Genomic DNA, 22,100 nt, shown 5'->3' with positions numbered 1-22,100 from the left:
AGATGTAACTGGCAGGATTTGAACCTGCGCGGGGAAACCCCAATGGATTTCAAGTCCATCGCCTTAACCACTCGGCCACAACTACTTCTATACCTTTAGCCGACATTACCTGGAGTACAAAATAATTTATTATCATTCTGTTTATTTCATTGGCCCCATGTTTATTTAATGTAGAATTAGCACACCTGCCACTGCACATTCATAAATTTGTTTATTAACATGCATTTTCTCTCATCATTCATTACATCTCTGCAGATCTCTCAAGATCAAATTTTGCATTCTTTAGTGGCAGTATGGATATTGTGAAAGGCACATCATAGGATTCTGCAAATGTATATGTGAAATAATTAGTTCATAACATCAAGGCTGCAAACTAGGATTAAATCAGGATTAGGATACAATGGTTAGTATGATGGTTTCCAAAAAATATTGATTTAAATTTTTCAATTACTGTTTATGTTTTAAAAAGAAACAGCTCATGTCAGTGTTATAGAGATATATTTAAGATTAACTTTAAGATGGGAAAGATTTCCTGAGCTTGGTGGCAATTGTTGATTATGATGAAGATGATAATATGTTCTGGAATGAACAAATAAACTTTGCTATGTATCTTACAAAGTGGCTGATGGAAATAATTGCAATACATTCACTGTAATTCCACAGATAGCACTACAGTTTTGTGATATTTGAAAGTATCTGATATGCACATTTCTTCCTAGTGCTGCTGATTTGTTAATTAAAAGTTTAGTTGTTATTAACAAAACAAATTTTAACTCAGATCTACACATAAATAACCATTACATCATGAAACAGTAACAAAAAATTGGAGATGGTTTGATGACATGTTCCTAAAATGCAGGAAGAGCCTCACTGTCTGAGATCACGTGCTTCAAAAAGCAGTCCATTGTGAAATAGGATGCAGGTGAAGGTGATTTAGGATGAGACAGTTACATTGTTCAACATAACATATTTTGCTTTTCTACATCTTAAATGCATATTGTGTTTATAAATAAGTTTGAAAAGCAAAACGTAGCTGGCAGGATTTGAACCTGCGCGGGGAAACCCCAATGGATTTCGAGTCCATCGCCTTAACCACTCAGCCACAACTACCTGCACGTTGATTTTGTGATGAGCTTCTGTGGAAAAATAATTGCTTTCCATTTCATGATTGTCATTTAAAACCTGTTGCAATTTCTATTTGGTGGCTGCTATATTAATAGACAAACTGTGTGAAATATAATAGCTAGTATAGTTTCCTAGAAAATAAAGGAGTCAAGGAAGTATGATCTTTGTTTTTTACATGCTCGAAAAGCAAGACGTAGCTGGCAGGATTTGAACCTGCGCGGGGAAACCCCAATGGATTTCGAGTCCATCGCCTTAACCACTCGGCCACAACTACCTGCACGTTGATTTTGTGATGAGCTTCTGTGGAAAAATAATTGCTTTCCATTTCATGATTGTCATTTAAAACCTGTTGCAATTTCTATTTGGTGGCTGCTATACTAATAGACAAACTATGTGAAATATAATAGCTAGTATAGTTTCCTAGAAAATAAAGGAGTCAAGGAAGTATGATCTTTGTTTTTTACATGCTCGAAAAGCAAGACGTAGCTGGCAGGATTTGAACCTGCGCGGGGAAACCCCAATGGATTTCAAGTCCATCGCCTTAACCACTCGGCAACAACTACCTGCACGTTGGTTTTGTGATGAGCTTCTGTGGAAAAATAATTGCTTTCCATTTCATGATTGTCATTTAAAACCTGTTGCAATTTCTATTTGGTGGCTGCTATATTAATAGACAAACTATGGGAAATATAATAGCTAGTATAGTTTCCTAGAAAATAAAGGAGTCAAGGAAGTATGATCTTTGTTTTTTACATGCTCGAAAAGCAAGATGTAACTGGCAGGATTTGAACCTGCGCGGGGAAACCCCAATGGATTTCAAGTCCATCGCCTTAACCACTCGGCCACAACTACTTCTATACCTTTAGCCGACATTACCTGGAGTACAAAATAATTTATTATCATTCTGTTTATTTCATTGGCCCCATGTTTATTTAATGTAGAATTAGCACACCTGCCACTGCACATTCATAAATTTGTTTATTAACATGCATTTTCTCTCATCATTCATTACATCTCTGCAGATCTCTCAAGATCAAATTTTGCATTCTTTAGTGGCAGTATGGATATTGTGAAAGGCACATCATAGGATTCTGCAAATGTATATGTGAAATAATTAGTTCATAACATCAAGGCTGCAAACTAGGATTAAATCAGGATTAGGATACAATGGTGAGTATGATGGTTTCCAAAAAATATTGATTTAAATTTTTCAATTACTGTTTATGTTTTAAAAAGAAACAGCTCATGTCAGTGTTATAGAGATATATTTAAGATTAACTTTAAGATGGGAAAGATTTCCTGAGCTTGGTGGCAATTGTTGATTATGATGAAGATGATAATATGTTCTGGAATGAACAAATAAACTTTGCTATGTATCTTACAAAGTGGCTGATGGAAATATTTGCAATACATTCACTGTAATTCCACAGATAGCACTACAGTTTTGTGATATTTGAAAGTATCTGATATGCACATTTCTTCCTAGTGCTGCTGATTTGTTACTTAAAAGTTTAGTTGTTATTAACAAAACAAATTTTAACTCAGATCTACACATAAATAACCATTACATCATGAAACAGTAAAAAAAAATTGGAGATGGTTTGATGACATGTTCCTAAAATGCAGGAAGAGCCTCACTGTCTGAGATCACGTGCTTCAAAAAGCAGTCCATTGTGAAATAGGATGCAGGTGAAGGTGATTTAGGATGAGACAGTTACATTGTTCAACATAACATATTTTGCTTTTCTACATCTTAAATGCATATTGTGTTTATAAATAAGTTTGAAAAGCAAAACGTAGCTGGCAGGATTTGAACCTGCGCGGGGAAACCCCAATGGATTTCGAGTCCATCGCCTTAACCACTCAGCCACAACTACCTGCACGTTGATTTTGTGATGAGCTTCTGTGGAAAAATAATTGCTTTCCATTTCATGATTGTCATTTAAAACCTGTTGCAATTTCTATTTGGTGGCTGCTATATTAATAGACAAACTATGTGAAATATAATAGCTAGTATAGTTTCCTAGAAAATAAAGGAGTCAAGGAAGTATGATCTTTGTTTTTTACATGCTCGAAAAGCAAGACGTAGCTGGCAGGATTTGAACCTGCGCGGGGAAACCCCAATGGATTTCAAGTCCATCTCCTTAACCACTCGGCCACAACTACCTGCACGTTGATTTTGTGATGAGCTTCTGTGGAAAAATAATTGCTTTCCATTTCATGATTGTCATTTAAAACCTGTTGCAATTTCTATTTGGTGGCTGCTATATTAATAGACAAACTATGTGAAATATAATAGCTAGTATAGTTTCCTAGAAAATAATGGAGTTAAGGAAGTATGATCTTTGTTTTTTACATGCTCGAAAAGCAAGACGTAGCTGGCAGGATTTGAACCTGCGCGGGGAAACCCCAATGGATTTCGAGTCCATCGCCTTAACCACTCGGCCACAACTACCTGCACGTTGATTTTGTGATGAGCTTCTGTGGAAAAATAATTGCTTTCCATTTCATGATTGTCATTTAAAACCTGTTGCAATTTCTATTTGGTGGCTGCTATATTAATAGACAAACTATGTGAAATATAATAGCTAGTATAGTTTCCTAGAAAATAAAGGAGTCAAGGAAGTATGATCTTTGTTTTTTACATGCTCGAAAAGCAAGATGTAGCTGGCAGGATTTGAACCTGCGCGGCGAAACCCCAATGGATATTAAGTCCATCGCCTTAAACACTCGGCCACAACTACTTCTATACCTCTAGCCGACATTACCTGGAGTACAAAATAATTTATTATCATTCTGTTTATTTCATTGGTCCCATGTTTATTTAATGTAGAATTAGAACACCTGCCACTGCACATTCATAAATTTGTTTATTAACATGCATTTTCTCTCATCATTCATTACATCTCTGCAGATCTCTCAAGATCAAATTTTGCATTCTTTAGTGGCAGTATGGATATTGTGAAAGGCACATCATAGGATTCTGCAAATGTATATGTGAAATAATTAGTTCATAACATCAAGGCTGCAAACTAGGATTAAATCAGGATTAGGATACAATGGTTAGTATGATGGTTTCCAAAAAATATTGATTTAAATTTTTCAATTACTCTTTATGTTTTAAAAAGAAACAGCTCATGTCAGTGTTATAGAGATATATTTAAGATTAACTTTAAGATGGGAAAGATTTCCTGAGCTTGGTGGCAATTGTTGATTATGATGAAGATGATAATATGTTCTGGAATGAACAAATAAACTTTGCTATGTATCTTACAAAGTGGCTGATGGAAATAATTGCAATACATTCACTGTAATTCCACAGATAGCACTACAGTTTTGTGATATTTGAAAGTATCTGATATGCACATTTCTTCCTAGTGCTGCTGATTTGTTAATTAAAAGTTTAGTTGTTATTAACAAAACAAATTTTAACTCAGATCTACACATAAATAACCATTACATCATGAAACAGTAAAAAAAATTGGAGATGGTTTGATGACATGTTCCTAAAATGCAGGAAGAGCCTCACTGTCTGAGATCACGTGCTTCAAAAAGCAGTCCATTGTGAAATAGGATGCAGGTGAAGGTGATTTAGGATGAGACAGTTACATTGTTCAACATAACATATTTTGCTTTTCTACATCTTAAATGCATATTGTGTTTATAAATAAGTTTGAAAAGCAAAACGTAGCTGGCAGGATTTGAACCTGCGCGGGGAAACCCCAATGGATTTCGAGTCCATCGCCTTAACCACTCAGCCACAACTACCTGCACGTTGATTTTGTGATGAGCTTCTGTGGAAAAATAATTGCTTTCCATTTCATGATTGTCATTTAAAACCTGTTGCAATTTCTATTTGGTGGCTGCTATATTAATAGACAAACTGTGTGAAATATAATAGCTAGTATAGTTTCCTAGAAAATAAAGGAGTCAAGGAAGTATGATCTTTGTTTTTTACATGCTCGAAAAGCAAGACGTAGCTGGCAGGATTTGAACCTGCGCGGGGAAACCCCAATGGATTTCGAGTCCATCGCCTTAACCACTCGGCCACAACTACCTGCACGTTGATTTTGTGATGAGCTTCTGTGGAAAAATAATTGCTTTCCATTTCATGATTGTCATTTAAAACCTGTTGCAATTTCTATTTGGTGGCTGCTATACTAATAGACAAACTATGTGAAATATAATAGCTAGTATAGTTTCCTAGAAAATAAAGGAGTCAAGGAAGTATGATCTTTGTTTTTTACATGCTCGAAAAGCAAGACGTAGCTGGCAGGATTTGAACCTGCGCGGGGAAACCCCAATGGATTTCAAGTCCATCGCCTTAACCACTCGGCAACAACTACCTGCACGTTGGTTTTGTGATGAGCTTCTGTGGAAAAATAATTGCTTTCCATTTCATGATTGTCATTTAAAACCTGTTGCAATTTCTATTTGGTGGCTGCTATATTAATAAACAAACTATGTGAAATATAATAGCTAGTATAGTTTCCTAGAAAATAAAGGAGTCAAGGAAGTATGATCTTTGTTTTTTACATGCTCGAAAAGCAAGATGTAACTGGCAGGATTTGAACCTGCGCGGGGAAACCCCAATGGATTTCAAGTCCATCGCCTTAACCACTCGGCCACAACTACTTCTATACCTTTAGCCGACATTACCTGGAGTACAAAATAATTTATTATCATTCTGTTTATTTCATTGGCCCCATGTTTATTTAATGTAGAATTAGCACACCTGCCACTGCACATTCATAAATTTGTTTATTAACATGCATTTTCTCTCATCATTCATTACATCTCTGCAGATCTCTCAAGATCAAATTTTGCATTCTTTAGTGGCAGTATGGATATTGTGAAAGGCACATCATAGGATTCTGCAAATGTATATGTGAAATAATTAGTTCATAACATCAAGGCTGCAAACTAGGATTAAATCAGGATTAGGATACAATGGTGAGTATGATGGTTTCCAAAAAATATTGATTTAAATTTTTCAATTACTGTTTATGTTTTAAAAAGAAACAGCTCATGTCAGTGTTATAGAGATATATTTAAGATTAACTTTAAGATGGGAAAGATTTCCTGAGCTTGGTGGCAATTGTTGATTATGCTGAAGATGATAATATGTTCTGGAATGAACAAATAAACTTTGCTATGTATCTTACAAAGTGGCTGATGGAAATATTTGCAATACATTCACTGTAATTCCACAGATAGCACTACAGTTTTGTGATATTTGAAAGTATCTGATATGCACATTTCTTCCTAGTGCTGCTGATTTGTTAATTAAAAGTTTAGTTGTTATTAACAAAACAAATTTTAACTCAGATCTACACATAAATAACCATTACATCATGAAACAGTAAAAAAAAATTGGAGATGGTTTGATGACATGTTCCTAAAATGCAGGAAGAGCCTCACTGTCTGAGATCACGTGCTTCAAAAAGCAGTCCATTGTGAAATAGGATGCAGGTGAAGGTGATTTAGGATGAGACAGTTACATTGTTCAACATAACATATTTTGCTTTTCTACATCTTAAATGCATATTGTGTTTATAAATAAGTTTGAAAAGCAAAACGTAGCTGGCAGGATTTGAACCTGCGCGGGGAAACCCCAATGGATTTCGAGTCCATCGCCTTAACCACTCAGCCACAACTACCTGCACGTTGATTTTGTGATGAGCTTCTGTGGAAAAATAATTGCTTTCCATTTCATGATTGTCATTTAAAACCTGTTGCAATTTCTATTTGGTGGCTGCTATATTAATAGACAAACTATGTGAAATATAATAGCTAGTATAGTTTCCTAGAAAATAAAGGAGTCAAGGAAGTATGATCTTTGTTTTTTACATGCTCGAAAAGCAAGACGTAGCTGGCAGGATTTGAACCTGCGCGGGGAAACCCCAATGGATTTCGAGTCCATCTCCTTAACCACTCGGCCACAACTACCTGCACGTTGATTTTGTGATGAGCTTCTGTGGAAAAATAATTGCTTTCCATTTCATGATTGTCATTTAAAACCTGTTGCAATTTCTATTTGGTGGCTGCTATATTAATAGACAAACTATGTGAAATATAATAGCTAGTATAGTTTCCTAGAAAATAAAGGAGTCAAGGAAGTATGATCTTTGTTTTTTACATGCTCGAAAAGCAAGACGTAGCTGGCAGGATTTGAACCTGCGTGGGGAAACACCAATGGATTTCGAGTCCATCGCCTTAACCACTCGGCCACAACTACCTGCACGTTGATTTTGTGATGAGCTTCTGTGGAAAAATAATTGCTTTCCATTTCATGATTGTCATTTAAAACCTGTTGCAATTTCTATTTGATGGCTGCTATATTAATAGACAAACTATGTGAAATATAATAGCTAGTATAGTTTCCAAGAAAATAAAGGAGTCAAGGAAGTATGATCTTTGTTTTTTACATGCTCGAAAAGCAAGACGTAGCTGGCAGGATTTGAACCCGCGCGGAAACCCCAATGGATTTTAAGTCCATCGCCTTAAACACTCGGCCACAACTACTTCTATACCTCTAGCCGACATTACCTGGAGTACAAAATAATTTATTATCATTCTGTTTATTTCATTGGTCCCATGTTTATTTAATGTAGAATTAGCACACCTGCCACTGCACATTCATAAATTTGTTTATTAACATGCATTTTCTCTCATCATTCATTACATCTCTGCAGATCTCTCAAGATCAAATTTTGCATTCTTTAGTGGCAGTATGGATATTGTGAAAGGCACATCATAGGATTCTGCAAATGTATATGTGAAATAATTAGTTCATAACATCAAGGCTGCAAACTAGGATTAAATCAGGATTAGGATACAATGGTTAGTATGATGGTTTCCAAAAAATATTGATTTAAATTTTTCAATTACTGTTTATGTTTTAAAAAGAAACAGCTCATGTCAGTGTTATAGAGATATATTTAAGATTAACTTTAAGATGGGAAAGATTTCCTGAGCTTGGTGGCAATTGTTGATTATGATGAAGATGATAATATGTTCTGGAATGAACAAATAAACTTTGCTATGTATCTTACAAAGTGGCTGATGGAAATAATTGCAATACATTCACTGTAATTCCACAGATAGCACTACAGTTTTGTGATATTTGAAAGTATCTGATATGCACATTTCTTCCTAGTGCTGCTGATTTGTTAATTAAAAGTTTAGTTGTTATTAACAAAACAAATTTTAACTCAGATCTACACATAAATAACCATTACATCATGAAACAGTAAAAAAAAATTGGAGATGGTTTGATGACATGTTCCTAAAATGCAGGAAGAGCCTCACTGTCTGAGATCACGTGCTTCAAAAAGCAGTCCATTGTGAAATAGGATGCAGGTGAAGGTGATTTAGGATGAGACAGTTACATTGTTCAACATAACATATTTTGCTTTTCTACATCTTAAATGCATATTGTGTTTATAAATAACTTTGAAAAGCAAAATGTAGCTGGCAGGATTTGAACCTGCGCGGGGAAACCCCAATGGATTTCGAGTCCATCGCCTTAACCACTCAGCCACAACTACCTGCACGTTGATTTTGTGATGAGCTTCTGTGGAAAAATAATTGCTTTCCATTTCATGATTGTCATTTAAAACCTGTTGCAATTTCTATTTGGTAGCTGCTATATTAATAGACAAACTGTGTGAAATATAATAGCTAGTATAGTTTCCTAGAAAATAAAGGAGTCAAGGAAGTATGATCTTTGTTTTTTACATGCTCGAAAAGCAAGACGTAGCTGGCAGGATTTGAACCTGCGCGGGGAAACCCCAATGGATTTCGAGTCCATCGCCTTAACCACTCGGCCACAACTACCTGCACGTTGATTTTGTGATGAGCTTCTGTGGAAAAATAATTGCTTTCCATTTCATGATTGTGATTTAAAACCTGTTGCAATTTCTATTTGGTGGCTGCTATACTAATAGACAAACTATGTGAAATATAATAGCTAGTATAGTTTCCTAGAAAATAAAGGAGTCAAGGAAGTATGATCTTTGTTTTTTACATGCTCGAAAAGCAAGACGTAGCTGGCAGGATTTGAACCTGCGCGGGGAAACCCCAATGGATTTCGAGTCCATCTCCTTAACCACTCGGCCACAACTACCTGCACGTTGATTTTGTGATGAGCTTCTGTGGAAAAATAATTGCTTTCCATTTCATGATTGTCATTTAAAACCTGTTGCAATTTCTATTTGGTGGCTGCTATATTAATAGACAAACTATGTGAAATATAATAGCTAGTATAGTTTCCTAGAAAATAAAGGAGTCAAGGAAGTATGATCTTTGTTTTTGACATGCTCGAAAAGCAAGACGTAGCTGGCAGGATTTGAACCTGCGCGGGGAAACCCCAATGGATTTCGAGTCCATCGCCTTAACCACTCGGCCACAACTACCTGCACGTTGATTTTGTGATGAGCTTCTGTGGAAAAATAATTGCTTTCCATTTCATGATTGTCATTTAAAACCTGTTGCAATTTCTATTTGGTGGCTGCTATATTAATAGACAAACTATGTGAAATATAATAGCTAGTATAGTTTCCTAGAAAACAAAGGAGTCAAGGAAGTATGATCTTTGTTTTTTACATGCTCGAAAAGCAAGACGTAGCTGGCAGGATTTGAACCTGCGCGGGGAAACCCCAATGGATTTCGAGTCCATCGCCTTAACCACTCGGCCACAACTACCTGCACGTTGATTTTGTGATGAGCTTCTGTGGAAAAATAATTGCTTTCCATTTCATGATTGTCATTTAAAACCTGTTGCAATTTCTATTTGGTGGCTGCTATATTAATAGACAAACTATGTGAAATATAATAGCTAGTATAGTTTCCAAGAAAATAAAGGAGTCAAGGAAGTATGATCTTTGTTTTTTACATGCTCGAAAAGCAAGACGTAGCTGGCAGGATTTGAACCTGCGCGGGGAAACCCCAATGGATTTCGAGTCCATCGCCTTAACCACTCGGCCACAACTACCTGCACGTTGATTTTGTGATGAGCTTCTGTGGAAAAATAATTGCTTTCCATTTCATGATTGTCATTTAAAACCTGTTGCAATTTCTATTTGGTGGCTGCTATATTAATAGACAAACTATGTGAAATATAATAGCTAGTATAGTTTCCTAGAAAATAAAGGAGTCAAGGAAGTATGATCTTTGTTTTTGACATGCTCGAAAAGCAAGACGTAGCAGGGAAACTCCAATGGATTTCAAGTCCATCGCCTTAACCACTCGGCCACAACTACTTCTATACCACTACCCGACATTACCTGGAGTACAAAATAATTTATTATCGTTCTGTTTATTTCATTGGCCCCATGCTTATTTAATGTAGAATTAGCACACCTGCCACTGCACAATCATAAATTTGTTTATTAACATGCATTTTCTCTCATCATTCATTACATCTCTGCAGATCTCTCAAGATCAAATTTTGCATTCTTTAGTGGCAGTATGGATATTGTGAAAGGCACATCATAGGATTCTGTAAATGTATATGTGAAATAATTAGTTCATAACATCAAGGCTGCAAACTAGGATTAAATCAAGATTAGGATACAATGGTGAGTATGATGGTTTCCAAAAAATATTGATTTAAATTTTTCAATTACTGTTTATGTTTTAAAAAGAAACAGCTCATGTCAGTGTTATAGAGATATATTTAAGATTAACTTTAAGATGGGAAAGATTTCCTGAGCTTGGTGGCAATTGTTGATTATGATGAAGATGATAATATGTTCTGGAATGAACAAATAAACTTTGCTATGTATCTTACAAAGTGGCTGATGGAAATAATTGCAATACATTCACTGTAATTCCACAGATAGCACTACAGTTTTGTGATATTTGAAAGTATCTGATATGCACATTTCTTCCTAGTGCTGCTGATTTGTTAATTAAAAGTTTAGTTGTTATTAACAAAACAAATTTTAACTCAGATCTACACATAAATAACCATTACATCATGAAAAAGTAAAAAAAAATTGGAGATGGTTTGATGACATGTTCCTAAAATGCAGGAAGAGCCTCACTGTCTGAGATCACGTGCTTCAAAAAGCAGTCCATTGTGAAATAAGATGCAGGTGAAGGTGATTTAGGATGAGACAGTTACATTGTTCAACATAACATATTTTGCTTTTCTACATCTTAAATGCATATTGTGTTTATAAATAAGTTTGAAAAGCAAGACGTAGCTGGCAGGATTTGAACATGCGCGGGGAAACGCCAATGGATTTCGAGTCCATCGCCTTAACCACTCGGCCACAACTACCTGCACATTGATTTTGTGATGAGCTTCAGTGGAAAAATAATTGCTTTCCATTTCACGATTGTCATTTAAAACCTGTTGCAATTTCTATTTGGTGGCTGCTATATTAATAGACAAACTGTGTGAAATATAATAGCTAGTATAGTTTCCTAGAAAATAAAGGAGTCAAGGAAGTATGATCTTTGTTTTTTACATGCTCGAAAAGCAAGACGTAGCTGGCAGGATTTGAACCTGCGCTGGGAAACCCCAATGGATTTGGAGTCCATCGCCTTAACCACTCGGCCACAACTACCTGCACGTTGATTTTGTGATGAGCTTCTGTGGAAAAATAATTGCTTTCCATTTCATGATTGTCATTTAAAACCTGTTGCAATTTCTATTTGGTGGCTGCTATATTAATAGACAAACTATGTGAAATATAATAGCTAGTATAGTTTCCTAAAAAATAAAGGAGTCAAGGAAGTATGATCTTTGTTATTTACATACTCGAAAAGCAAGACGTAGCTGGCAGGATTTGAACCTGCGCGGGGAAACCCCAATAGATTTCAAATCCATCGCCTTAACCACTCGGCCACAACTACCTGCACGTTGCTTTTGTGATGAGCTTCTGTGGAAAAATAATTGCTTTCCATTTCATGATTGTCATTTAAAACCTGTTGCAATTTCTATTTGGTGGCTGCTATATTAATAGACAAACTATGTGAAATATAATAGCTAGTATAGTTTCCTAGAAAATAAAGGAGTCAAGGAAGTATGATCTTTGGTTTTGACATGCTCGAAAAGCAAGACGTAGCAGGGAAACTCCAATGGATTTCAAGTCCATCGCCTTAACCACTCGGCCACAACTACTTCTATACCACTACCCGACATTACCTGGAGTACAAAATAATTTATTATCGTTCTGTTTATTTCATTGGCCCCATGCTTATTTAATGTAGAATTAGCACACCTGCCACTGCACAATCATAAATTTGTTTATTAACATGCATTTTCTCTCATCATTCATTACATCTCTGCAGATCTCTCAAGATCAAATTTTGCATTCTTTAGTGGCAGTATGGATATTGTGAAAGGCACATCATAGGATTCTGTAAATGTATATGTGAAATAATTAGTTCATAACATCAAGGCTGCAAACTAGGATTAAATCAAGATTAGGATACAATGGTGAGTATGATGGTTTCCAAAAAATATTGATTTAAATTTTTCAATTACTGTTTATGTTTTAAAAAGAAACAGCTCATGTCAGTGTTATAGAGATATATTTAAGATTAACTTTAAGATGGGAAAGATTTCCTGAGCTTGGTGGCAATTGTTGATTATGATGAAGATGATAATATGTTCTGGAATGAACAAATAAACTTTCCTATGTATCTTACAAAGTGGCTGATGGAAATAATTGCAATACATTCACTGTAATTCCACAGATAGCACTACAGTTTTGTGATATTTGAAAGTATCTGATATGCACATTTCTTCCTAGTGCTGCTGATTTGTTAATTAAAAGTTTAGTTGTTATTAACAAAACAAATTTTAACTCAGATCTACACATAAATAACCATTACATCATGAAACAGTAAAAAAAAATTGGAGATGGTTTGATGACATGTTCCTAAAATGCAGGAAGAGCCTCACTGTCTGAGATCACGTGCTTCAAAAAGCAGTCCATTGTGAAATAAGATGCAGGTGAAGGTGATTTAGGATGAGACAGTTACATTGTTCAACATAACATATTTTGCTTTTCTACATCTTAAATGCATATTGTGTTTATAAATAAGTTTGAAAAGCAAAACATAGCTGGCAGGATTTGAACCTGTGCGGGGAAACCCCAATGGATTTCGAGTCCATCGCCTTAACCACTCAGCCACAACTACCTGCACGTTGATTTTGTGATGAGCTTCTGTGGAAAAATAATTGCTTTCCATTTCATGATTGTCATTTAAAACCTGTTGCAATTTCTATTTGGTGGCTGCTATATTAATAGACAAACTGTGTGAAATATAATAGCTAGTATAGTTTCCTAGAAAATAAAGGAGTCAAGGAAGTATGATCTTTGTTTTTTACATGCTCGAAAAGCAAGACGTAGCTGGCAGGATTTGAACCTGCGCGGGGAAACCCCAATGGATTTCGAGTCCATCTCCTTAACCACTCGGCCACAACTACCTGCACGTTGATTTTGTGATGAGCTTCTGTGGAAAAATAATTGCTTTCCATTTCATGATTGTCATTTAAAACCTGTTGCAATTTCTATTTGGTGGCTGCTATATTAATAGACAAACTATGTGAAATATAATAGCTGGTATAGTTTCCTAGAAAACAAAGGAGTCAAGGAAGTATGATCTTTGTTTTTTACATGCTCGAAAAGCAAGACGTAGCTGGCAGGATTTGAACCTGCGCGGGGAAACCCCAATGGATTTCGAGTCCATCGCCTTAACCACTCGGCCACAACTACCTGCACGTTGATTTTGTGATGAGCTTCTGTGGAAAAATAATTGCTTTCCATTTCATGATTGTCATTTAAAACCTGTTGCAATTTCTATTTGGTGGCTGCTATATTAATAGACAAACTATGTGAAATATAATAGCTAGTATAGTTTCCTAGAAAACAAAGGAGTCAAGGAAGTATGATCTTTGTTTTTTACATGCTCGAAAAGCAAGACGTAGCTGGCAGGATTTGAACCTGCGCGGGGAAACCCCAATGGATTTCGAGTCCATCGCCTTAACCACTCGGCCACAACTACCTGCACGTTGATTTTGTGATGAGCTTCTGTGGAAAAATAATTGCTTTCCATTTCATGATTGTCATTTAAAACCTGTTGCAATTTCTATTTGGTGGCTGCTATATTAATAGACAAACTATGTGAAATATAATAGCTAGTATAGTTTCCAAGAAAATAAAGGAGTCAAGGAAGTATGATCTTTGTTTTTTACATGCTCGAAAAGCAAGACGTAGCTGGCAGGATTTGAACCTGCGCGGGGAAACCCCAATGGATTTCGAGTCCATCGCCTTAACCACTCGGCCACAACTACCTGCACGTTGATTTTGTGATGAGCTTCTGTGGAAAAATAATTGCTTTCCATTTCATGATTGTCATTTAAAACCTGTTGCAATTTCTATTTGGTGGCTGCTATATTAATAGACAAACTGTGTGAAATATAATAGCTAGTATAGTTTCCTAGAAAATAAAGGAGTCAAGGAAGTATGATCTTTGTTTTTTACATGCTCGAAAAGCAAGACGTAGCTGGCAGGATTTGAACCTGCGCGGGGAAACCCCAATGGATTTCGAGTCCATCTCCTTAACCACTCGGCCACAACTACCTGCACGTTGATTTTGTGATGAGCTTCTGTGGAAAAATAATTGCTTTCCATTTCATGATTGTCATTTAAAACCTGTTGCAATTTCTATTTGGTGGCTGCTATATTAATAGACAAACTATGTGAAATATAATAGCTAGTATAGTTTCCTAGAAAACAAAGGAGTCAAGGAAGTATGATCTTTGTTTTTTACATGCTCGAAAAGCAAGACGTAGCTGGCAGGATTTGAACCTGCGCGGGGAAACCCCAATGGATTTCGAGTCCATCGCCTTAACCACTCGGCCACAACTACCTGCACGTTGATTTTGTGATGAGCTTCTGTGGAAAAATAATTGCTTTCCATTTCATGATTGTCATTTAAAACCTGTTGCAATTTCTATTTGGTGGCTGCTATATTAATAGACAAACTATGTGAAATATAATAGCTAGTATAGTTTCCTAGAAAACAAAGGAGTCAAGGAAGTATGATCTTTGTTTTTTACATGCTCGAAAAGCAAGACGTAGCTGGCAGGATTTGAACCTGCGCGGGGAAACCCCAATGGATTTCGAGTCCATCGCCTTAACCACTCGGCCACAACTACCTGCACGTTGATTTTGTGATGAGCTTCTGTGGAAAAATAATTGCTTTCCATTTCATGATTGTCATTTAAAACCTGTTGCAATTTCTATTTGGTGGCTGCTATATTAATAGACAAACTATGTGAAATATAATAGCTAGTATAGTTTCCTAGAAAATAAAGGAGTCAAGGAAGTATGATCTTTGTTTTTGACATGCTCGAAAAGCAAGACGTAGCTGGCAGGATTTGAACCTGCGCGGGGAAACCCCAATGGATTTCGAGTCCATCGCCTTAACCACTCGGCCACAACTACCTGCACGTTGATTTTGTGATGAGCTTCTGTGGAAAAATAATTGCTTTCCATTTCATGATTGTCATTTAAAACCTGTTGCAATTTCTATTTGGTGGCTGCTATATTAATAGACAAACTATGTGAAATATAATAGCTAGTATAGTTTCCTAGAAAACAAAGGAGTCAAGGAAGTATGATCTTTGTTTTTTACATGCTCGAAAAGCAAGACGTAGCTGGCAGGATTTGAACCTGCGCGGGGAAACCCCAATGGATTTCGAGTCCATCGCCTTAACCACTCGGCCACAACTACCTGCACGTTGATTTTGTGATGAGCTTCTGTGGAAAAATAATTGCTTTCCATTTCATGATTGTCATTTAAAACCTGTTGCAATTTCTATTTGGTGGCTGCTATATTAATAGACAAACTATGTGAAATATAATAGCTAGTATAGTTTCCAAGAAAATAAAGGAGTCAAGGAAGTATGATCTTTGTTTTTTACATGCTCGAAAAGCAAGACGTAGCTGGCAGGATTTGAACCTGCGCGGGGAAACCCCAATGGATTTCGAGTCCATCGCCTTAACCACTCGGCCACAACTACCTGCACGTTGATTTTGTGATGAGCTTCTGTGGAAAAATAATTGCTTTCCATTTCATGATTGTCATTTAAAACCTGTTGCAATTTCTATTTGGTGGCTGCTATATTAATAGACAAACTATGTGAAATATAATAGCTAGTATAGTTTCCTAGAAAATAAAGGAGTCAAGGAAGTATGATCTTTGTTTTTGACATGCTCGAAAAGCAAGACGTAGCAGGGAAACTCCAATGGATTTCAAGTCCATCGCCTTAACCACTCGGCCACAACTACTTCTATACCACTACCCGACATTACCTGGAGTACAAAATAATTTATTATCGTTCTGTTTATTTCATTGGCCCCATGCTTATTTAATGTAGAATTAGCACACCTGCCACTGCACAATCATAAATTTGTTTATTAACATGCATTTTCTCTCATCATTCATTACATCTCTGCAGATCTCTCAAGATCAAATTTTGCATTCTTTAGTGGCAGTATGGATATTGTGAAAGGCACATCATAGGATTCTGTAAATGTATATGTGAAATAATTAGTTCATAACATCAAGGCTGCAAACTAGGATTAAATCAAGATTAGGATACAATGGTGAGTATGATGGTTTCCAAAAAATATTGATTTAAATTTTTCAATTACTGTTTATGTTTTAAAAAGAAACAGCTCATGTCAGTGTTATAGAGATATATTTAAGATTAACTTTAAGATGGGAAAGATTTCCTGAGCTTGGTGGCAATTGTTGATTATGATGAAGATGATAATATGTTCTGGAATGAACAAATAAACTTTGCTATGTATCTTACAAAGTGGCTGATGGAAATAATTGCAATACATTCACTGTAATTCCACAGATAGCACTACAGTTTTGTGATATTTGAAAGTATCTGATATGCACATTTCTTCCTAGTGCTGCTGATTTGTTAATTAAAAGTTTAGTTGTTATTAACAAAACAAATTTTAACTCAGATCTACACATAAATAACCATTACATCATGAAAAAGTAAAAAAAAATTGGAGATGGTTTGATGACATGTTCCTAAAATGCAGGAAGAGCCTCACTGTCTGAGATCACGTGCTTCAAAAAGCAGTCCATTGTGAAATAAGATGCAGGTGAAGGTGATTTAGGATGAGACAGTTACATTGTTCAACATAACATATTTTGCTTTTCTACATCTTAAATGCATATTGTGTTTATAAATAAGTTTGAAAAGCAAGACGTAGCTGGCAGGATTTGAACATGCGCGGGGAAACGCCAATGGATTTCGAGTCCATCGCCTTAACCACTCGGCCACAACTACCTGCACATTGATTTTGTGATGAGCTTCAGTGGAAAAATAATTGCTTTCCATTTCACGATTGTCATTTAAAACCTGTTGCAATTTCTATTTGGTGGCTGCTATATTAATAGACAAACTGTGTGAAATATAATAGCTAGTATAGTTTCCTAGAAAATAAAGGAGTCAAGGAAGTATGATCTTTGTTTTTTACATGCTCGAAAAGCAAGACGTAGCTGGCAGGATTTGAACCTGCGCTGGGAAACCCCAATGGATTTGGAGTCCATCGCCTTAACCACTCGGCCACAACTACCTGCACGTTGATTTTGTGATGAGCTTCTGTGGAAAAATAATTGCTTTCCATTTCATGATTGTCATTTAAAACCTGTTGCAATTTCTATTTGGTGGCTGCTATATTAATAGACAAACTATGTGAAATATAATAGCTAGTATAGTTTCCTAAAAAATAAAGGAGTCAAGGAAGTATGATCTTTGTTATTTACATACTCGAAAAGCAAGACGTAGCTGGCAGGATTTGAACCTGCGCGGGGAAACCCCAATAGATTTCAAATCCATCGCCTTAACCACTCGGCCACAACTACCTGCACGTTGCTTTTGTGATGAGCTTCTGTGGAAAAATAATTGCTTTCCATTTCATGATTGTCATTTAAAACCTGTTGCAATTTCTATTTGGTGGCTGCTATATTAATAGACAAACTATGTGAAATATAATAGCTAGTATAGTTTCCTAGAAAATAAAGGAGTCAAGGAAGTATGATCTTTGGTTTTGACATGCTCGAAAAGCAAGACGTAGCAGGGAAACTCCAATGGATTTCAAGTCCATCGCCTTAACCACTCGGCCACAACTACTTCTATACCACTACCCGACATTACCTGGAGTACAAAATAATTTATTATCGTTCTGTTTATTTCATTGGCCCCATGCTTATTTAATGTAGAATTAGCACACCTGCCACTGCACAATCATAAATTTGTTTATTAACATGCATTTTCTCTCATCATTCATTACATCTCTGCAGATCTCTCAAGATCAAATTTTGCATTCTTTAGTGGCAGTATGGATATTGTGAAAGGCACATCATAGGATTCTGTAAATGTATATGTGAAATAATTAGTTCATAACATCAAGGCTGCAAACTAGGATTAAATCAAGATTAGGATACAATGGTGAGTATGATGGTTTCCAAAAAATATTGATTTAAATTTTTCAATTACTGTTTATGTTTTAAAAAGAAACAGCTCATGTCAGTGTTATAGAGATATATTTAAGATTAACTTTAAGATGGGAAAGATTTCCTGAGCTTGGTGGCAATTGTTGATTATGATGAAGATGATAATATGTTCTGGAATGAACAAATAAACTTTCCTATGTATCTTACAAAGTGGCTGATGGAAATAATTGCAATACATTCACTGTAATTCCACAGATAGCACTACAGTTTTGTGATATTTGAAAGTATCTGATATGCACATTTCTTCCTAGTGCTGCTGATTTGTTAATTAAAAGTTTAGTTGTTATTAACAAAACAAATTTTAACTCAGATCTACACATAAATAACCATTACATCATGAAACAGTAAAAAAAAATTGGAGATGGTTTGATGACATGTTCCTAAAATGCAGGAAGAGCCTCACTGTCTGAGATCACGTGCTTCAAAAAGCAGTCCATTGTGAAATAAGATGCAGGTGAAGGTGATTTAGGATGAGACAGTTACATTGTTCAACATAACATATTTTGCTTTTCTACATCTTAAATGCATATTGTGTTTATAAATAAGTTTGAAAAGCAAAACATAGCTGGCAGGATTTGAACCTGTGCGGGGAAACCCCAATGGATTTCGAGTCCATCGCCTTAACCACTCAGCCACAACTACCTGCACGTTGATTTTGTGATGAGCTTCTGTGGAAAAATAATTGCTTTCCATTTCATGATTGTCATTTAAAACCTGTTGCAATTTCTATTTGGTGGCTGCTATATTAATAGACAAACTGTGTGAAATATAATAGCTAGTATAGTTTCCTAGAAAATAAAGGAGTCAAGGAAGTATGATCTTTGTTTTTTACATGCTCGAAAAGCAAGACGTAGCTGGCAGGATTTGAACCTGCGCGGGGAAACCCCAATGGATTTCGAGTCCATCTCCTTAACCACTCGGCCACAACTACCTGCACGTTGATTTTGTGATGAGCTTCTGTGGAAAAATAATTGCTTTCCATTTCATGATTGTCATTTAAAACCTGTTGCAATTTCTATTTGGTGGCTGCTATATTAATAGACAAACTATGTGAAATATAATAGCTGGTATAGTTTCCTAGAAAGCAAAGGAGTCAAGGAAGTATGATCTTTGTTTTTTACATGCTCGAAAAGCAAGACGTAGCTGGCAGGATTTGAACCTGCGCGGGGAAACCCCAATGGATTTCGAGTCCATCGCCTTAACCACTCGGCCACAACTACCTGCACGTTGATTTTGTGATGAGCTTCTGTGGAAAAATAATTGCTTTCCATTTCATGATTGTCATTTAAAACCTGTTGCAATTTCTATTTGGTGGCTGCTATATTAATAGACAAACTATGTGAAATATAATAGCTAGTATAGTTTCCTAGAAAACAAAGGAGTCAAGGAAGTATGATCTTTGTTTTTTACATGCTCGAAAAGCAAGACGTAGCTGGCAGGATTTGAACCTGCGCGGGGAAACCCCAATGGATTTCGAGTCCATCGCCTTAACCACTCGGCCACAACTACCTGCACGTTGATTTTGTGATGAGCTTCTGTGGAAAAATAATTGCTTTCCATTTCATGATTGTCATTTAAAACCTGTTGCAATTTCTATTTGGTGGCTGCTATATTAATAGACAAACTATGTGAAATATAATAGCTAGTATAGTTTCCAAGAAAATAAAGGAGTCAAGGAAGTATGATCTTTGTTTTTTACATGCTCGAAAAGCAAGACGTAGCTGGCAGGATTTGAACCTGCGCGGGGAAACCCCAATGGATTTCGAGTCCATCGCCTTAACCACTCGGCCACAACTACCTGCACGTTGATTTTGTGATGAGCTTCTGTGGAAAAATAATTGCTTTCCATTTCATGATTGTCATTTAAAACCTGTTGCAATTTCTATTTGGTGGCTGCTATATTAATAGACAAACTATGTGAAATATAATAGCTAGTATAGTTTCCTAGAAAATAAAGGAGTCAAGGAAGTATGATCTTTGTTTTTGACATGCTCGAAAAGCAAGACGTAGCAGGGAAACTCCAATGGATTTCAAGTCCATCGCCTTAACCACTCGGCCACAACTACTTCTATACCACTACCCGACATTACCTGGAGTACAAAATAATTTATTATCGTTCTGTTTATTTCATTGGCCCCATGCTTATTTAATGTAGAATTAGCACACCTGCCACTGCACAATCATAAATTTGTTTATTAACATGCATTTTCTCTCATCATTCATTACATCTCTGCAGATCTCTCAAGATCAAATTTTGCATTCTTTAGTGGCAGTATGGATATTGTGAAAGGCACATCATAGGATTCTGTAAATGTATATGTGAAATAATTAGTTCATAACATCAAGGCTGCAAACTAGGATTAAATCAAGATTAGGATACAATGGTGAGTATGATGGTTTCCAAAAAATATTGATTTAAATTTTTCAATTACTGTTTATGTTTTAAAAAGAAACAGCTCATGTCAGTGTTATAGAGATATATTTAAGATTAACTTTAAGATGGGAAAGATTTCCTGAGCTTGGTGGCAATTGTTGATTATGATGAAGATGATAATATGTTCTGGAATGAACAAATAAACTTTGCTATGTATCTTACAAAGTGGCTGATGGAAATAATTGCAATACATTCACTGTAATTCCACAGATAGCACTACAGTTTTGTGATATTTGAAAGTATCTGATATGCACATTTCTTCCTAGTGCTGCTGATTTGTTAATTAAAAGTTTAGTTGTTATTAACAAAACAAATTTTAACTCAGATCTACACATAAATAACCATTACATCATGAAAAAGTAAAAAAAAATTGGAGATGGTTTGATGACATGTTCCTAAAATGCAGGAAGAGCCTCACTGTCTGAGATCACGTGCTTCAAAAAGCAGTCCATTGTGAAATAAGATGCAGGTGAAGGTGATTTAGGATGAGACAGTTACATTGTTCAACATAACATATTTTGCTTTTCTACATCTTAAATGCATATTGTGTTTATAAATAAGTTTGAAAAGCAAGACGTAGCTGGCAGGATTTGAACCTGCGCGGGGAAACGCCAATGGATTTCGAGTCCATCGCCTTAACCACTCGGCCACAACTACCTGCACATTGATTTTGTGATGAGCTTCAGTGGAAAAATAATTGCTTTCCATTTCACGATTGTCATTTAAAACCTGTTGCAATTTCTATTTGGTGGCTGCTATATTAATAGACAAACTGTGTGAAATATAATAGCTAGTATAGTTTCCTAGAAAATAAAGGAGTCAAGGAAGTATGATCTTTGTTTTTTACATGCTCGAAAAGCAAGACGTAGCTGGCAGGATTTGAACCTGCGCTGGGAAACCCCAATGGATTTGGAGTCCATCGCCTTAACCACTCGGCCACAACTACCTGCACGTTGATTTTGTGATGAGC

The 22,100-nt window shown here is 36.0% G+C and overlaps 47 non-coding genes across 47 annotated transcripts; all 47 read right to left on the bottom strand.

The window, feature by feature from the left end:
* Positions 1–3: 3 nt before the first annotated feature.
* On the bottom strand, positions 4–85 carry TRNAS-UGA (transfer RNA serine (anticodon UGA)). Its single transcript has one exon. It is a non-coding gene; the product is annotated as a tRNA-Ser (tRNA).
* A 943-nt stretch (positions 86–1,028) lies between these two features.
* TRNAS-CGA (transfer RNA serine (anticodon CGA)) lies at positions 1,029–1,110 on the bottom strand. Its single transcript has one exon. It is a non-coding gene; the product is annotated as a tRNA-Ser (tRNA).
* A 207-nt stretch (positions 1,111–1,317) lies between these two features.
* On the bottom strand, positions 1,318–1,399 carry TRNAS-CGA (transfer RNA serine (anticodon CGA)). Its single transcript has one exon. It is a non-coding gene; the product is annotated as a tRNA-Ser (tRNA).
* Positions 1,400–1,606: 207 nt separating this feature from the next.
* Positions 1,607–1,688, bottom strand: TRNAS-UGA (transfer RNA serine (anticodon UGA)). Its single transcript has one exon. It is a non-coding gene; the product is annotated as a tRNA-Ser (tRNA).
* Positions 1,689–1,895: 207 nt separating this feature from the next.
* On the bottom strand, positions 1,896–1,977 carry TRNAS-UGA (transfer RNA serine (anticodon UGA)). The gene has a single exon. It is a non-coding gene; the product is annotated as a tRNA-Ser (tRNA).
* A 943-nt stretch (positions 1,978–2,920) lies between these two features.
* On the bottom strand, positions 2,921–3,002 carry TRNAS-CGA (transfer RNA serine (anticodon CGA)). Its single transcript has one exon. It is a non-coding gene; the product is annotated as a tRNA-Ser (tRNA).
* Positions 3,003–3,209: 207 nt separating this feature from the next.
* Positions 3,210–3,291, bottom strand: TRNAS-UGA (transfer RNA serine (anticodon UGA)). The gene has a single exon. It is a non-coding gene; the product is annotated as a tRNA-Ser (tRNA).
* A 207-nt stretch (positions 3,292–3,498) lies between these two features.
* Positions 3,499–3,580, bottom strand: TRNAS-CGA (transfer RNA serine (anticodon CGA)). Its single transcript has one exon. It is a non-coding gene; the product is annotated as a tRNA-Ser (tRNA).
* A 207-nt stretch (positions 3,581–3,787) lies between these two features.
* TRNAL-UAA (transfer RNA leucine (anticodon UAA)) lies at positions 3,788–3,869 on the bottom strand. Its single transcript has one exon. It is a non-coding gene; the product is annotated as a tRNA-Leu (tRNA).
* A 942-nt stretch (positions 3,870–4,811) lies between these two features.
* TRNAS-CGA (transfer RNA serine (anticodon CGA)) lies at positions 4,812–4,893 on the bottom strand. Its single transcript has one exon. It is a non-coding gene; the product is annotated as a tRNA-Ser (tRNA).
* A 207-nt stretch (positions 4,894–5,100) lies between these two features.
* Positions 5,101–5,182, bottom strand: TRNAS-CGA (transfer RNA serine (anticodon CGA)). The gene has a single exon. It is a non-coding gene; the product is annotated as a tRNA-Ser (tRNA).
* Positions 5,183–5,389: 207 nt separating this feature from the next.
* On the bottom strand, positions 5,390–5,471 carry TRNAS-UGA (transfer RNA serine (anticodon UGA)). The gene has a single exon. It is a non-coding gene; the product is annotated as a tRNA-Ser (tRNA).
* A 207-nt stretch (positions 5,472–5,678) lies between these two features.
* Positions 5,679–5,760, bottom strand: TRNAS-UGA (transfer RNA serine (anticodon UGA)). The gene has a single exon. It is a non-coding gene; the product is annotated as a tRNA-Ser (tRNA).
* A 943-nt stretch (positions 5,761–6,703) lies between these two features.
* On the bottom strand, positions 6,704–6,785 carry TRNAS-CGA (transfer RNA serine (anticodon CGA)). Its single transcript has one exon. It is a non-coding gene; the product is annotated as a tRNA-Ser (tRNA).
* Positions 6,786–6,992: 207 nt separating this feature from the next.
* Positions 6,993–7,074, bottom strand: TRNAS-CGA (transfer RNA serine (anticodon CGA)). The gene has a single exon. It is a non-coding gene; the product is annotated as a tRNA-Ser (tRNA).
* A 207-nt stretch (positions 7,075–7,281) lies between these two features.
* TRNAS-CGA (transfer RNA serine (anticodon CGA)) lies at positions 7,282–7,363 on the bottom strand. Its single transcript has one exon. It is a non-coding gene; the product is annotated as a tRNA-Ser (tRNA).
* Positions 7,364–7,570: 207 nt separating this feature from the next.
* On the bottom strand, positions 7,571–7,650 carry TRNAL-UAA (transfer RNA leucine (anticodon UAA)). Its single transcript has one exon. It is a non-coding gene; the product is annotated as a tRNA-Leu (tRNA).
* Positions 7,651–8,593: 943 nt separating this feature from the next.
* TRNAS-CGA (transfer RNA serine (anticodon CGA)) lies at positions 8,594–8,675 on the bottom strand. Its single transcript has one exon. It is a non-coding gene; the product is annotated as a tRNA-Ser (tRNA).
* A 207-nt stretch (positions 8,676–8,882) lies between these two features.
* Positions 8,883–8,964, bottom strand: TRNAS-CGA (transfer RNA serine (anticodon CGA)). The gene has a single exon. It is a non-coding gene; the product is annotated as a tRNA-Ser (tRNA).
* A 207-nt stretch (positions 8,965–9,171) lies between these two features.
* Positions 9,172–9,253, bottom strand: TRNAS-CGA (transfer RNA serine (anticodon CGA)). The gene has a single exon. It is a non-coding gene; the product is annotated as a tRNA-Ser (tRNA).
* Positions 9,254–9,460: 207 nt separating this feature from the next.
* Positions 9,461–9,542, bottom strand: TRNAS-CGA (transfer RNA serine (anticodon CGA)). The gene has a single exon. It is a non-coding gene; the product is annotated as a tRNA-Ser (tRNA).
* Positions 9,543–9,749: 207 nt separating this feature from the next.
* TRNAS-CGA (transfer RNA serine (anticodon CGA)) lies at positions 9,750–9,831 on the bottom strand. The gene has a single exon. It is a non-coding gene; the product is annotated as a tRNA-Ser (tRNA).
* A 207-nt stretch (positions 9,832–10,038) lies between these two features.
* Positions 10,039–10,120, bottom strand: TRNAS-CGA (transfer RNA serine (anticodon CGA)). The gene has a single exon. It is a non-coding gene; the product is annotated as a tRNA-Ser (tRNA).
* Positions 10,121–11,331: 1,211 nt separating this feature from the next.
* TRNAS-CGA (transfer RNA serine (anticodon CGA)) lies at positions 11,332–11,413 on the bottom strand. Its single transcript has one exon. It is a non-coding gene; the product is annotated as a tRNA-Ser (tRNA).
* A 207-nt stretch (positions 11,414–11,620) lies between these two features.
* On the bottom strand, positions 11,621–11,702 carry TRNAW-CCA (transfer RNA tryptophan (anticodon CCA)). The gene has a single exon. It is a non-coding gene; the product is annotated as a tRNA-Trp (tRNA).
* A 207-nt stretch (positions 11,703–11,909) lies between these two features.
* Positions 11,910–11,991, bottom strand: TRNAS-UGA (transfer RNA serine (anticodon UGA)). The gene has a single exon. It is a non-coding gene; the product is annotated as a tRNA-Ser (tRNA).
* A 1,211-nt stretch (positions 11,992–13,202) lies between these two features.
* TRNAS-CGA (transfer RNA serine (anticodon CGA)) lies at positions 13,203–13,284 on the bottom strand. The gene has a single exon. It is a non-coding gene; the product is annotated as a tRNA-Ser (tRNA).
* Positions 13,285–13,491: 207 nt separating this feature from the next.
* On the bottom strand, positions 13,492–13,573 carry TRNAS-CGA (transfer RNA serine (anticodon CGA)). The gene has a single exon. It is a non-coding gene; the product is annotated as a tRNA-Ser (tRNA).
* Positions 13,574–13,780: 207 nt separating this feature from the next.
* TRNAS-CGA (transfer RNA serine (anticodon CGA)) lies at positions 13,781–13,862 on the bottom strand. Its single transcript has one exon. It is a non-coding gene; the product is annotated as a tRNA-Ser (tRNA).
* A 207-nt stretch (positions 13,863–14,069) lies between these two features.
* On the bottom strand, positions 14,070–14,151 carry TRNAS-CGA (transfer RNA serine (anticodon CGA)). The gene has a single exon. It is a non-coding gene; the product is annotated as a tRNA-Ser (tRNA).
* Positions 14,152–14,358: 207 nt separating this feature from the next.
* TRNAS-CGA (transfer RNA serine (anticodon CGA)) lies at positions 14,359–14,440 on the bottom strand. The gene has a single exon. It is a non-coding gene; the product is annotated as a tRNA-Ser (tRNA).
* A 207-nt stretch (positions 14,441–14,647) lies between these two features.
* On the bottom strand, positions 14,648–14,729 carry TRNAS-CGA (transfer RNA serine (anticodon CGA)). The gene has a single exon. It is a non-coding gene; the product is annotated as a tRNA-Ser (tRNA).
* A 207-nt stretch (positions 14,730–14,936) lies between these two features.
* On the bottom strand, positions 14,937–15,018 carry TRNAS-CGA (transfer RNA serine (anticodon CGA)). The gene has a single exon. It is a non-coding gene; the product is annotated as a tRNA-Ser (tRNA).
* A 207-nt stretch (positions 15,019–15,225) lies between these two features.
* Positions 15,226–15,307, bottom strand: TRNAS-CGA (transfer RNA serine (anticodon CGA)). Its single transcript has one exon. It is a non-coding gene; the product is annotated as a tRNA-Ser (tRNA).
* Positions 15,308–15,514: 207 nt separating this feature from the next.
* On the bottom strand, positions 15,515–15,596 carry TRNAS-CGA (transfer RNA serine (anticodon CGA)). Its single transcript has one exon. It is a non-coding gene; the product is annotated as a tRNA-Ser (tRNA).
* Positions 15,597–15,803: 207 nt separating this feature from the next.
* On the bottom strand, positions 15,804–15,885 carry TRNAS-CGA (transfer RNA serine (anticodon CGA)). Its single transcript has one exon. It is a non-coding gene; the product is annotated as a tRNA-Ser (tRNA).
* Positions 15,886–16,092: 207 nt separating this feature from the next.
* Positions 16,093–16,174, bottom strand: TRNAS-CGA (transfer RNA serine (anticodon CGA)). The gene has a single exon. It is a non-coding gene; the product is annotated as a tRNA-Ser (tRNA).
* A 1,211-nt stretch (positions 16,175–17,385) lies between these two features.
* Positions 17,386–17,467, bottom strand: TRNAS-CGA (transfer RNA serine (anticodon CGA)). Its single transcript has one exon. It is a non-coding gene; the product is annotated as a tRNA-Ser (tRNA).
* Positions 17,468–17,674: 207 nt separating this feature from the next.
* Positions 17,675–17,756, bottom strand: TRNAW-CCA (transfer RNA tryptophan (anticodon CCA)). The gene has a single exon. It is a non-coding gene; the product is annotated as a tRNA-Trp (tRNA).
* Positions 17,757–17,963: 207 nt separating this feature from the next.
* On the bottom strand, positions 17,964–18,045 carry TRNAS-UGA (transfer RNA serine (anticodon UGA)). The gene has a single exon. It is a non-coding gene; the product is annotated as a tRNA-Ser (tRNA).
* A 1,211-nt stretch (positions 18,046–19,256) lies between these two features.
* TRNAS-CGA (transfer RNA serine (anticodon CGA)) lies at positions 19,257–19,338 on the bottom strand. The gene has a single exon. It is a non-coding gene; the product is annotated as a tRNA-Ser (tRNA).
* A 207-nt stretch (positions 19,339–19,545) lies between these two features.
* TRNAS-CGA (transfer RNA serine (anticodon CGA)) lies at positions 19,546–19,627 on the bottom strand. Its single transcript has one exon. It is a non-coding gene; the product is annotated as a tRNA-Ser (tRNA).
* A 207-nt stretch (positions 19,628–19,834) lies between these two features.
* On the bottom strand, positions 19,835–19,916 carry TRNAS-CGA (transfer RNA serine (anticodon CGA)). The gene has a single exon. It is a non-coding gene; the product is annotated as a tRNA-Ser (tRNA).
* A 207-nt stretch (positions 19,917–20,123) lies between these two features.
* TRNAS-CGA (transfer RNA serine (anticodon CGA)) lies at positions 20,124–20,205 on the bottom strand. Its single transcript has one exon. It is a non-coding gene; the product is annotated as a tRNA-Ser (tRNA).
* A 207-nt stretch (positions 20,206–20,412) lies between these two features.
* On the bottom strand, positions 20,413–20,494 carry TRNAS-CGA (transfer RNA serine (anticodon CGA)). The gene has a single exon. It is a non-coding gene; the product is annotated as a tRNA-Ser (tRNA).
* A 1,211-nt stretch (positions 20,495–21,705) lies between these two features.
* On the bottom strand, positions 21,706–21,787 carry TRNAS-CGA (transfer RNA serine (anticodon CGA)). Its single transcript has one exon. It is a non-coding gene; the product is annotated as a tRNA-Ser (tRNA).
* Positions 21,788–21,994: 207 nt separating this feature from the next.
* TRNAW-CCA (transfer RNA tryptophan (anticodon CCA)) lies at positions 21,995–22,076 on the bottom strand. Its single transcript has one exon. It is a non-coding gene; the product is annotated as a tRNA-Trp (tRNA).
* Positions 22,077–22,100: the final 24 nt, after the last annotated feature.

This window comes from Taudactylus pleione, unplaced genomic scaffold (assembly GCF_031769625.1).
Source record: "Taudactylus pleione unplaced genomic scaffold, aTauple2 ptg000085l, whole genome shotgun sequence".
In the NCBI taxonomy this organism is placed as follows: Eukaryota; Metazoa; Chordata; class Amphibia; order Anura; family Myobatrachidae; genus Taudactylus; species Taudactylus pleione.
This window is presented reverse-complemented; position numbering and strand designations above follow the sequence as displayed.